This window comes from Rhynchophorus ferrugineus, unplaced genomic scaffold, assembly GCF_030347505.1.
Source record: "Rhynchophorus ferrugineus isolate W39M unplaced genomic scaffold, kcgeb_rfMv2 rfM1, whole genome shotgun sequence".
Lineage (NCBI taxonomy): Eukaryota > Metazoa > Arthropoda > Insecta > Coleoptera > Curculionidae > Rhynchophorus > Rhynchophorus ferrugineus.
In genome coordinates, this window is record NW_027472580.1 from 10,507,944 (window position 1) to 10,521,501 (window position 13,558).

A 13,558-nucleotide genomic window follows, 5' to 3' on the forward strand; every position below is an offset into this window, starting at 1 on the left:
ATTCCTCTAGAACCTATAACGAGTGTAATCCAACGTGTTTGTGTGAAGTACTTCGAAAGAGTGTCAGTGCATCCCAATGTACTCGCTAATCAGCTAAATATGCGACGTGATAGTGAAGTGCGTAGACTAAAACGTTTAACACCACCTGATCTGATTACTGGACATATGTAGAGTTTAGAATAAGCATTAGAATAAGTCTAATTAATTAAGATAATATTTTGTACAGAAGATTGCTTAATGAAGTGATTTTCTACATGCCATGTATATATAATATAAACAGAAGAAATACTTATTACAATAGGGCAGATTGTGGACTCACGAAGAGTAATAAAAAAAAAAAAAAAAAAAAAAAAAAATATACTACAAAAATAACGTCATAACATCAAATGTACTTAAAACCGGCTTGTTGGCGCAGTGGTAAAGGCGATAGGACGGTCCTCCCACTTTTGCGATAGCCACGGGTTCGAAGCCTGCTGCATAGTCGTACATTTATGTTTGTGATTGTTTAAAATTAAGGAAAATGATCCCAGTCATGTCAGTAACCAGGCTGGATAAGGCCGGATGTCTTCTGGGATGATTTCAAGAGTTGGTCACTCGTCAGTCGGTAGGCTTAATGCTGAGGACCGTGGTTCGGAGCCCACATTAAACTGTAGGTCCAGTCCAATATATTTAACAAAAATGTACTTAAAATTCTGCAACAAAAATAAATAAAAACAAATATAACCTAAGATGTCTCAGAAAATTTAAAATCGAATGAAAACAAAGAAATCTCAAGAAATCAATCATAGATGCATAGTGAGAACTTGGTTACGGGCGTGCCCATTTAATGGTGGGTACAGACCTGAGCATTTGGGGTGAATTTCCAGAGAAAATTGAAACTGCGCATAAGCACGTGGGAAAAATTAGCGGGATTATGAATGACAAAGGTTCTGGTTTCGAGAAAATAACCCCGTTTTTCCTTGCAATTTAATTATTACTATTAAGATGTTTTTGAATAATAAATATATGTTTAATATTTATTAACGATTTATAATACATATAATTATATAAAAACCTCTTAAAACAAACAAGAAAAATTAAAATATTTATATTTTAGTTGCAAGAACCTTGTTATGAAATCTGAAATAATATTCGAATATTTAACTTTGATTTCTATTTTGCAACTGGTAATTACAAAAAAAACCGTGTAAAATATATGAATTATTTTTCATTGATTATATTTATTGATAATCTCCGTCGTACAAAACTTGTCAAATAATATGGAAAAGTATCTCACCACTGATTAGAGAAAAGATATTTAATAATAATCGCATATAAAATAATTATTGACAACATAAGTAGTTAAGTTTACCAAGGGTTGTTGGAACATTATTTTTCGATATATTATGGTTCGGAGCATATATGATAGTTGTACAAATACTAGAAATGACTATTAAAAAAATACAATGTGATATTACTATTTTTTTTAATTCATAAAACAATGTAAACATTTTAAAATGTAAGGAACAGATCAATATATAAAAATAACCACCCATTAATACTATACTCTATTACACTATACTCAGCAATCGGTTTTTAGATTCTTTCCAACAATACTACCATATTTTGAACCTAAAATATAAAGTAAAACTCATTAAACACAGTAATTTTAGAAAAGAGCCACTTACCTATGTTATTCTTTCGACTGCAGATATATCACTGCGGTTTCAAGGTGATACTCCTTCATTTTTTCCAAGATGTCTCAAATGTGCTTGTTAGCAAGTTTATTTTTTACTTTATAATTTGAAAAGATACTAGCATAACATCTTCTTAGAAAGACTCCTCCTTTAGAAGGAAGATGGCTCTTCCATCCAAATCATCTTGTACTTGTCAGTTTTTATTTTATTATATTACTTAGCCATTGTGTCTGAAATAATTTAAACACAATCAACAAATATTTTACCTTTAAATTTTTAATTCTATTATAAAAAAAAGTAAACACTGAAACTTTTCTGGCTGGTCAATCAACAGTTTTATGTGATATAAATTCTGCCAAATAGATTATTAGTAGTCAAAATGCCGCGACTATACACTAGCTTGTGTACCAGCGATGTAATGAGGGCGAATATAAATTTATTTTTGAACCGTAGGTCATTACACTCGCTATTCTGAAAACATCGAGATATAGAAATTGATGTGGTAGTTGGTAATTAAATTAGTGAAAAGCAAATTTTGCAAGATAATTAGGGAAAATTGTCCTAATAGAAACAGAAGGCGGTTTTAAACATAATGTAATTCTGTACGCACGTATACACGCATATATATAGATATATACAATATTATTTTTATGTTGCCGCAGCTGCTGTACGATGAGTAATTTTTCCGGGTTTTCATTCGCGTTGGATTCTCAGAAGGACTCAACTGGTGACTTCTCAGTTCAACTCCTATAACGATGACTAGGAAACACAAAAACAAACTAAACCTGAAGATGGCAGATGAGAAACGCTCTCCAAACATTAAGTATTAAACATTGTGTATTAAATAGCTGGTCACATACTATGGACATACCAAATGGACAGCAATACTTTATGGCCATGAACAGTAGCGGTTCCTGATAAAACATTTAAGATATTCTGCAATGTTTGCAAGAAAAGGAGCTTTCCTATATTTTATAAATTAAATTTATAATACGCTCTTTGCTGTTTCTCAAATTTGGTAGTCCCTTTGTCATTAAAATTGTCTATTTCGGTTATAAACTGTTTTTTCAATAGATAGCATGGAAAGAGCAGTTAAATGATCTTCGGCCATTGCATTTTTGAGAAATGTCTTCATGTGCTTTTTTTGTATGAAAAACATATTTGGGCCTCTAATGTTGTCATGGAAGTTGTTACCATGATTTTTAACAATTGTCTAGTCTCCTCGATTGATTGCTATTAAACATTTTAGAAGAGGTAGTATACCTATTTAATGTCCTGCAATCATTTCTTCAATAAATAACTGACAGTTCAGAGTTTATCATGAGGAAATTTGCCTCAATACTCTACAAAAGATTCCGAAAAGAAAGGTGTGAAACTACAAGATGCTCTTTAAAATGACATCGATTGTTTTAAAGAAAATCGATCAATCAAATGATGAAATCAATCGATGCAAAATTTATTATAACACCACACAACGTTAAAGCAGAAATTCGCTGACAAAATTTATTGTAGCCTGGACGGTTACGTTAATTTTCTGGAGGCTCATGACTTATTATAACTAATGCTTCATTAATGATGTTATCGATATTATTTCAAATTTGAATACTACTGCGTTGAAAACTATCGATAACGTCTCTTATTCCAGTAGGTTCGATTTTTCTTTGTTGCAGTTGGTTAAAAAGGATATCTACTTTCTATATTTACTATCCTTTTTTATTATTTAATTAATACATTTTTACTAGTCGTTTCCTACTAACCTACAGTTTGTCCTTATGATAACTTAAAACTAATCTCTGATGAAATAATGTTTATTATGTCAATGCTGTATTTTTTATTATATGCTCACTACACAACACTACACAAGATCAGAAGGTTTGATTCTTTTGAGTCTGTGTGTAGTGATATCCAAAAGCCGCAATACAATATTCTCATGAGAAAGGAATCTTTCCTCAAGCCCCCTTACAATTCTCTTTATTTCTTGACTGACTGTGGGTATCTGAAGGTTTCGATGTATGTAAAATACAGCCGTCGTAATATTGTCCATTTGTGGTATATCACAAATGTAGAGTAGATAAAGCATTGCTCCCAGAATACTTCCTTGTGGTACACCTGATTTAGCTTCTTTTATAGTAGAGTAAGCTTCTTCTTGTTTGACTCTAATCATTCTGGTTGTAATGTACGATTTTAATAGTTCGGTGTGTTGTTTTGGTAGAATTTTCTATAGTTTATGAACAAGGCCTTCATGCCAAACCTTATCGGAAGCTTGTGCTACATCTAAGAATATAGCTGAGCATACTTTTTTACTTTCGTAGACTTTTTCAATAACATCTGATATTCTGTGGACCCGGTCAATTGTTGAATGCTGTAATATAATAAACCCAAACTGGCGTCTTGGTATTAGGTTTTTCTCTCTGCGATGTGCATCACTTGATGGAAATTAGTTAGCCAAACTGGAGTTTATAAACTGGAAACTGTGTTGCTGGAGAATTGAGATGATGCTGGAGAATTGTGTTTAAGACAAGATTCAACAGTCCTGCTGTTTTAGTGCCTTTATTCTCAAGACGAAAATACGAATAGTCCTGTTTGCTGATTTTTGGTCCTTTTTACTTCCATTTTAAACAAATTTGATTATTTGAGTCATGTTGTTAAGAAGCATGCAAAAGCATCTATTATCACTTACTAAATGACAAATACTATATCCATTGTTAATACCTCAGTCATAAATCTTCTAGAAATAGTGACATTTCAGTCTAAAGCTTTAGTTTTATAAAACAAGCTTCAATTTCTTGGCATAATTTATTCCCGTTTACATTTATATTTAACAGAAAACAGCAGTGTATATTAAAATATGAACATTAGTATTGTAAAGACTAAATAGAAATCAATGGGTTTTTCTAGGAATTTGCTAATAACAATGTACTCATTAAAAAAAATAATATTTTGCAGATCATAATGATAGAAAATATCTTAACCCGAATGTTTAGAGTTAAGCAAGAAGAGGCTTACTCAACAATAAAATAAATAAAAGTATTCGTACTGTGTGGAAATGCTTTCAGTTCTATTCTTTACCTACTTTATTCATATGACATACCACAAATAGAGAGCGTTACTATGGCTAGATTTGCTGATGACGCTAAACACTGAAACATAAAGATAATAATATAAATAAATAATATAATAATAAAAAAATATAAAAATAAGTCAGTGCATATTAAAGTATCCTATAACATATCTGTTCATATACCAATAAATATGAATAATACTATTATCTCATACAGTAACAATGCTAAGTACCTTGAGATGAAACTTGATGCAAAGTTTAGGCGAAAGGAGCATATAAAAAAGAAAATAGGTGGAATAAAAATACAAATAAATAAAAAATGTATTGGTTATTTCAAAGAAAATCTTAATTATAAGTACACAATAAGTTGCTGCTTTTCAAGCAGATACATATGGAACTCAGTTATAGGAATCTTCTGTGAGAAGCAATGTCAAGTAGTTCAGAATAAAGTCCTGATTTGTATTGTGAGAGCTCCCAGATATCATAGAAGCAATTATTTACACCAAGATCTCTGGATTTCTGTCATAGAGGTAATTAAGAAATTTGGAACAAGACGTGCAGAAGGACTCCCATGTTAACATCGAAGAGGACCGAAGATCGGACATACAACCAAACACATCAACAGCACCAAACTCTAAAACCTACTACAACCTGTCATTAAACTAACAGGTCAATTGAAAAGTCTCCGGCCTGACGCATATATGGCGCTACTAGAATTAAATCCATATATTTTTTAGTTAGCCCTAACCCTCGAAAGGATGCTCGCGGGGATGAAATTTTACAAAATCTACAAAATTGACAAATCTACAAAAATGGTAAAGAAAGGAGGTTGGGTGGCTATAATCAGTGTATCATCCTTGACGGTAATTATGTTGAATAAAAAAAACGAATTTTACCAAAAAAATGTGTTTTACTATGGTAGGCCGAGGACTTTTCAATTGACCTGTTATTCATAAGGATAATTCAAGCAAAAAAAAAACAAAGTTCATGTTTCATCATAGAAAAAAACCATGAAATTCCGCACACATTCACTGCTACAATGAGTTCCAATTATTAACGAGGATTATCTACTAGGCATTTTAAATAATTAAATATACCATAAATTATACACACTGTATTTATGCAACACAAAAAGCCAATGAAAAAAAAGTAAAACAGGTGCCATTAACAGATTTTAACATGCATCATATCTATTTATATACGCGTATTGTATATTCATCATACAATTTACAAGTAACATTATTAAGTATGGATTATTTAAATTTGTTTAGTTAATTTACTTCTATAGAACTAAATAAGTATACTTGTTCATAATAATGTAGTTATTGTGGTAATAATAAATTAACAGTATTTTAATTATATTGTTAAGGTAACGTTTATATAAATCATTAACTGTTGAATATTTTCTATGTCTCATATAAAACCTACTAGGCGAATATATAAATATATACATAGTAATATGAGTATATATAGTCAATTCAAAATAGCAATGACACGAGTGTCAATATATGTCTGTCTAAAGTTGTAAATTCGTTTTACAGTCAGACAATATTGTCCTTGTCATTTTATTATATTTAAAAAGAGATAGAATGCTGTTAGAGAATTTCGTACATGTAACAGAATGAGCCTGCAAAAGGTGTCGGTTAGCCAAGCTTCTGAAAATTCTTCAAAATATTATTATTAGGGGTTATAAACCGGCAAACGTTGTTTTAACGCTTTGTTTTAATAAATTTGAAATCTCCCCGGTTTTTATTGAAAATGGTTTTTGCGACGTGCAGCTGCACTCTATGTTAGTATGGACAAGGTCACTAAAATATATCAAAAAACAATATAACCTTAAGTTCGCCAAAAAGAAACCGTGTTTATGCGAAACAGGTGACGTTTCAACATCAATCTTGGTGTTTCAGATATCAAATATACGAAATTTATAAAACACTAAGTAGTTTTTTCAATCGAAACATAATTTAATTCAATTATTTTAGAGAAAATTGTTAGTCTTGAAAATATCCACAAAGATCTAAAAGACATACAGCTATTTCAGAGATGTAAAACATCCGTTCACATCAATTATTGTTATGTACAATACACCATATCTACCATATATATATATATATATATATATATATATATATATATATATATATATATATATATATATATATATATATATATATATGGTGGAGAAAATCCTAATAAGTTCATCAAGGCTGCAATTAAGGAATGGCTTAAAGTACATAAAATAAGTTTCGAGGAAATCATGTTACAGAAGGTAAATATAAATGAAATATTTAATTGCATTTTATGTAATTTACTTTTTTAGAATTAAGCGTGAGAAAAGATACATAGTAGATCAGATTACTGAATGTCTTGGCGACAGAGTATTGCCCCTGTCACTGGCATTTATTAATCCAGTTGAGTTGGCATTTATTAATCCATAATTTCAGTTGAGTTAATATGGAGCATTGCAAAGAATTATTACAATAGATATTCAGGTCGAGAAGGATATTCAAACCATAACTGTCTGGATTTATGGAAAGAAGCATTGTCGGTTTGTATGAGCTGATCAAACACATTGAAGAAGAAATTGACAAATGAATCCTGAACAAGTTTTTAATAGATTGGAAATAAGCAGGTTGGTTATTAACTTGACTAATATTTCTGAAAGTGACTGTGATTGAATAAAACTTTATGAATGTTGGTTTATGATTCAATGCTGACGATTACCAAGACAGGGTAATGTAAGAGGAAACAACAAAAGGTCAGTATACAATTAATATACTTTAATTGTAAGGAATTGTATTATAGAGTGTGAAAGCTTTATGAGCATGTGTGTTATTGTTCAGAATATACAAGAACATTTGGTTAAAATGTACGAGCAGGAAAATAATACTCTTTGCAGAACATCCCCATAAATGAACTCTATATGTCCATATAGGTTTCAGTATTTGCTTATATAATAGCAATTTATTATGTACTGACAATTGTGATTTTCTTGCAATTAGCCAGTACACTTTCCTATATTTCAATTCCACTTCTTTTCTTTTCTTCTTTATAAGTTCCTTCCAGCGAAGTTTTGCATCAAGATTCATCGAGATATTTAGCGTTGTTGCTATATGGAGTGATAGTATTATTTAATGTTATTGGTGCTTGTACGGTTTGATTGTAGGTGAACTGCACACGCACAGATTTACTTTCGTTAAATTTTATTTTCCAAGCTTATGTCCAATTATTTATATTGTCACTTTCCTGTTGTAATTTTCGTGCGGCTCCTTCACTATTGTCTCCAACAGCTATAATCGCAGTATCATCAGCAAATGTAGCCATCGTAACATTCTCCCTATGTGGTATATCATAAGTGCAGATTAAATAAAACATTGATCCCAGTACACTTCCTTGTGGTACAACTGCTTTAGCTTCTTTTATTGTAGAGTAAGCTTCTTCTTGTTTAACTCTAAACATACTGGCTGTAATGTACGATTTTAGTAGTTCGGTGTGTTGTTTTGGTAACATTTTCTGTAGTTTATGAACAAGGCCTTCATGTAAAACCCTATCGAAAGCTTATGTCACATCTAAGAATATAGCTGAGCATACTTTTTTACTTTCATAGGCTTTTTCAACAATCTGTTATTCTGTGGATTGTTGAATGCTTGTTAATAAACCCAAACTGGTGTGAATATTACGTTTTTTCTCTCAATGGTTGATTTTATTTTTTTCAACAGAAGTTTTTCAAGAACCTTAGATATTACTGGCAGCAGTGATATTGGTCTATGGGATTTTATTTCTTTTGGTGACTTTCCAGGTTTTGGGATCGTTATAATTTCCGCCATCTCTCAAATGCCTGGGACATGTTTTAATCTAAATGCTATATTGATCAAGTTGGTGAGTTTTATAATTCCCTTTCTTGGTAGTTTTAGCAGTAATTCTCCTGTTATTAAATAATAGCCTGGTGGTTTCCTGGGGTTAATGTAAGTTTTAATAACTTTGGTTAGCTCTTTCGGCGTGACTAATTCATCGAATTTTCAGCTTGTCGGGCAAATTATATTCACTATTAGTTTCGTTTGGTTTGAAAATATTTGCATGGTGTAGTTTACCATGAGCTGACAAAAATTAATGAGACCATTAATAGGCATCGCTATCGTCTACAATTGATGCTTTTGGGTTGAGCACCGCGGAAAAAATGTGTTATTCCTCGAACGAGAACCGAGAATGACAACACTCAATCACATCTTGCAAAATAGCTAAAAATATACTTGGAAATATTATAACTGGAAGTGCTACCCCAAACGCCGTATTCTCCAGGCCTTGCTCATTCTAATTATTACGTGTTCGGACATATGAATCGTGACCAGTCTGAGCACCGCTTCACTTTTAATGAAAATACCTAAAGATAAGTCGATTAATGGACGTCCTCAAAAAATACATCGTTCTTTCGAGATGAAATCCGCAAAATTATCTGAAAGGCTGGACAACCAAAATAAAACAACTATACTAGTTAGTCGGAAGATACTCTCAACTTGATCTAAAATCAAAGAGATTGATTTATCAGACAATCATAAAGCCAATTTGGACATATGGGATGCAAATATGGGGTTGCACTAAAAATTCAAATGAACTAGTCATCCAACGCTGCCAAAATAAAATTATTCGATTAATTACTAATACCTATCGCTATGTAACCAACTGGGAAGAAGCTGAAAAACTGCGAAGATTTGCGAAGTTATCCAAGATTTTGCCTTGAAACACGAAAGAAGATTACTTAATCACACTAACGTGGAAGCAATACAACTGCTGAACAGCGCGCAGGATATCAGGAGATTGAAGCGAATAAAACCATACGAACTTATATAAAGTGTATACCTTTAGTGTAAACCCTAGCTTAAGTTATTAAATTTTATAATTGAGGAATACATATTAATGTATTTTCTCGCACTCATCTTGCTTGTGAATTAATCCAAGTACATAGGAAAAGTAGTAATTAATTAATTGTAAATTAAGATTGTACTAAGCGTATCTAATAAAAATCTCATGAAATTTTCACAATAAGGCATCAAATTAAAAAAAAAATCACCCTTCAAAACTAATTTATAAGCCTAATATTATGTGACGTGATAATTAACTTGTGAGTCAACAGGTCCCCACAACTATGACTGGCGTTATTGAAACGCGAAGCCACATGTCACAACAGTGACGGTTCGTGCCATCACTAGGAGTTAAACGGTAGTTTTCGTAATATTTTAATAATAAAAAATAACGATAAAACATGGGTGTCGAAAAATTTGTTTCAAAACTAAGCAGATGTCTTACCGCAAGCACAGGTGCCCCGGTAAAATATAATGGCTAGATCCTCGAGAATTTCTCAAAACCCATGAAACTCCACACCCCGCACATGCTCCTTTTCGCTTTTCGGCTCTTTATTACTTCCCGAAGCCGGTAACCATGCGCCTTTTTCGAAGCGCGTGCACATATTAATTCTTGGAACTTACGACTTCTGGCCCGGCTGTAGTATAAAACATCTGAACGCATCGTTTATACCTAAATTTAGACACCTAAATACCTAAATACTGCTGCTTGATTAGTCTTCCATAAAAGGACTAACTCATTTCCGTTTTTCCGCTTTAAAGATTGCAATTTGCTGACAAGCTAAATCATTGAACATCAATCAGAACAAATCATTTTATAAAATAGAATCACCTGTCGTGTTTCTATTTGTTAACCTACTTGGAAAAAGAGGAGGTTCTATGTTCGACTGTATATATTTTTTAATGTATGTTCGCCGATTTCTCCGTCAATTGAACATCCCCATAATTGAACTCCGTATGTCCATATAGGTTTCAGTATTTGCTTATATAATAGCAATTTATTATGTACTGATAATTGTGATTTTCTTCCAAATAGCCAATACATTTTCCCATATTTCAATTCCAGTCCTTTTCTTTTCTTCTTTATATGTTCCTTCCAGCGAAGTCTTGCATCAAAATTCATTCCGAGATATTTAGCGTTGTTGCTATATGGAATGATTATTATTATTATTATTATTATTAGTATTATTTAATGTTATTGGTGTTTCTACGGTCTGATTGTAAGTGAACGGCACATGCACAGATTTACTTTCGTTAATTTTTATTTTCCAAGCTTGTGTCCATTTATCTATATTGTCATTTTCCTGTTGTAATTTTCGTGTGGCTTCTTCACTATTGTCTCCGACAGCTATAATCGCAGTGTTATCAGCATATGTAGCCATCGTAATATGATCCATTTGTGGTATATCACAAGCTTATAGTAGATAAAGCATTGATCCCAGTACACTTCCTTGTGGTACAGCATCTTTTATTGTAGAAAAAGCTTCTTCTTGTTTAACTCTAAACGTTCTGGCTATTTTAGTAGTATTTTAGTAGTTCGGTGTGTTGTTTGGTAACATTTTCTGTAGTTTATGTCAATCATGCCTTCATGTCAAAATTTTCACATATTTTTCCTTCACTGCAGAAGACATTTAGTTTGCTTTTTGATGCTAACTATAGCATATAAGATCTTATAGGAGTATTGTAACAGGTCAATTGAAAAATCCCCGGCCTACCATAGTAAAACACATTTGTTGGCAATTTTTTTTTATTCAACCTAATTCCCTCCAAGGGTGACACTATTGTAGTGACCATCCAACCTATGACCTGATCTGAGAACAGGAAATAGTCGCTGGGGGCCCCTGATCTGGAGAATACGATAGATGAGGAAGCAATTCTAAGTGCATTTCATCGATTTTTGTCATCGTTTTCACTGACTTGTGATATGGTGCATTGTCTTGGTGAAGCAGCACTTTCTTTTTCCTCAAATTCGGCCGTTTTTCGGCGATTTTGTCCTTCAAACGGTCCAATGTATTAGTCGCTGTTGATGGTCCTTCCTCTTTCAAGATGAAAATTATTCCATGCGCATCCCAAAATACAGACAAAGTATTCTCATACCCAAATATTTGTGAATCATATGATGTACACGTTCAGTTGATGTCTTTAGAGTGTCTGCTATTTCACTCAATTTCAATTTACGGTCATTCAAAATTATTTTGTGGATTTTTTAATGTTTTCGTCAGTAACAAACTATTTTGGTCGTCCACTGCGTTCACCGTTTTCGGTGCTCATTTCACGGTTAATCTTAGTGGGACAGTAAAAACTCGGTAGGAAACTCGACATCAAGCCAAGCTTTTGCTTCAACTGCATTTTTTCCCTTCAAAAAGCAATATTTTATCAACACGCGAAATTCTTATTTATCCATTTTTTTCCACAATAACAAAAGTTGCTTCACTCTATAATTCACAAACTAATGATCCGAAAGCTGTCAAATGTATACACGCATCTTTTGAGGATTAGGCCTAAGCAAAAACGTATGGATTTAATTCTAGTAGCGCTATCTATGTGTCAAGCCGGGGACTGTTCAATTGAACTGTTAGACAACTGCTTCTACTATAGGGTTAGGTAGCAGATCCCGGAGCGTTCCTTATATTTAATAATTGTTCTTTATTCTTATTTTTCCTCAGACGGGTTGCACATTTACTTGGCCTACCAATTGTAATATTAAATTAAATAACTGCGTAAGTTATTGAGAAAATATCTAACACTAAAAAGAGAAAAATTAAATATTTTTAACAAAGAAATTGAACCGACTTAAATAAATAAGGAACTCACTAAAAATTAAATAATAATCAAACTTAGATTTTTAACGTGAGTTCTTTATTTATTTTTTGAAATCAGTTCATTTTTTTGTTAAAATATCTTTTAAATGACTATATAGCGGTGTATTATAGCTTCTGGATTTTACAATTCATGTAAACATTACAAAGGGACAGATATTGTTCACCTATAAGTTCGTTACGAGGAAACACATAGGGAAATAAAACACAAAATACCAATACTGATTATATTAATTATATTTTTCAGCAAGACAATACTGCAAAACTCCATGATGAAACGTGAAGATGAGTAGAAAAGTTGAATCAAGATTATGTTAAAAACCTATATGAAACGCAGCCCAAGAGTCTGAGTGAAATTGTGAAAAGTAAGGAATGTCCCCATTACTGAAATAAAAATTAAAAATATTGATCAATTCTTTTATTATTTTGTTATTATTATTAATCTGTGCTGAATTTTTGTCGCGTTGTTTGAGCCAATATATTGTTTACTTAAACAACAGCTATACCTTTATAATGTTTACATGAATAGTAGAACATAAAAGCTAAAAATTATTTTTATTAAAATTTAAAAAAAGCACAATGTGCTAAAGTTTCGTCGCGGGATGTATATATAACTAAATATCACATCAGATGCAATTATTTCAACAAAAATCTTTCATGAAGATTTCGTATGGCTCTAGCCTCCATTTTTTAGAAAATAGAGTCGCACATTTTTATCAATGAACTATTTTTATTGCAAGTTGCCAACAAGACCCAATGATTTTCGGCAGTAATTTATTTTCATTTAAACAAGGCATGTAGTAGATGAAACTGCTGAAAATTTCTCACGAATTTCTACGACTCTATCAAACGAAAAAAACAGCTTCCGTCTCAACTGATTTTTAAAAAACAAGTTAGTATCTGTGGTTCCGTCGTCAAAAATATTCCTTCGTGTCATATGAATCTCAGGTTCCATTTTTATTATTAGTACTATAGTACCATCGGCAAAGAGTTTACTTTTAAGCGCTAAGTCTTATATAAAATCTCTTTGCTTGAGCATCATTCACTGCATTGGTGCTAGATTATCAGAGTCCTAGGAAACAAAGAAAGAAAAATGACTGCATCGGGACTTAAATTAAATAACGCAAGGACAACGTAAAAAAG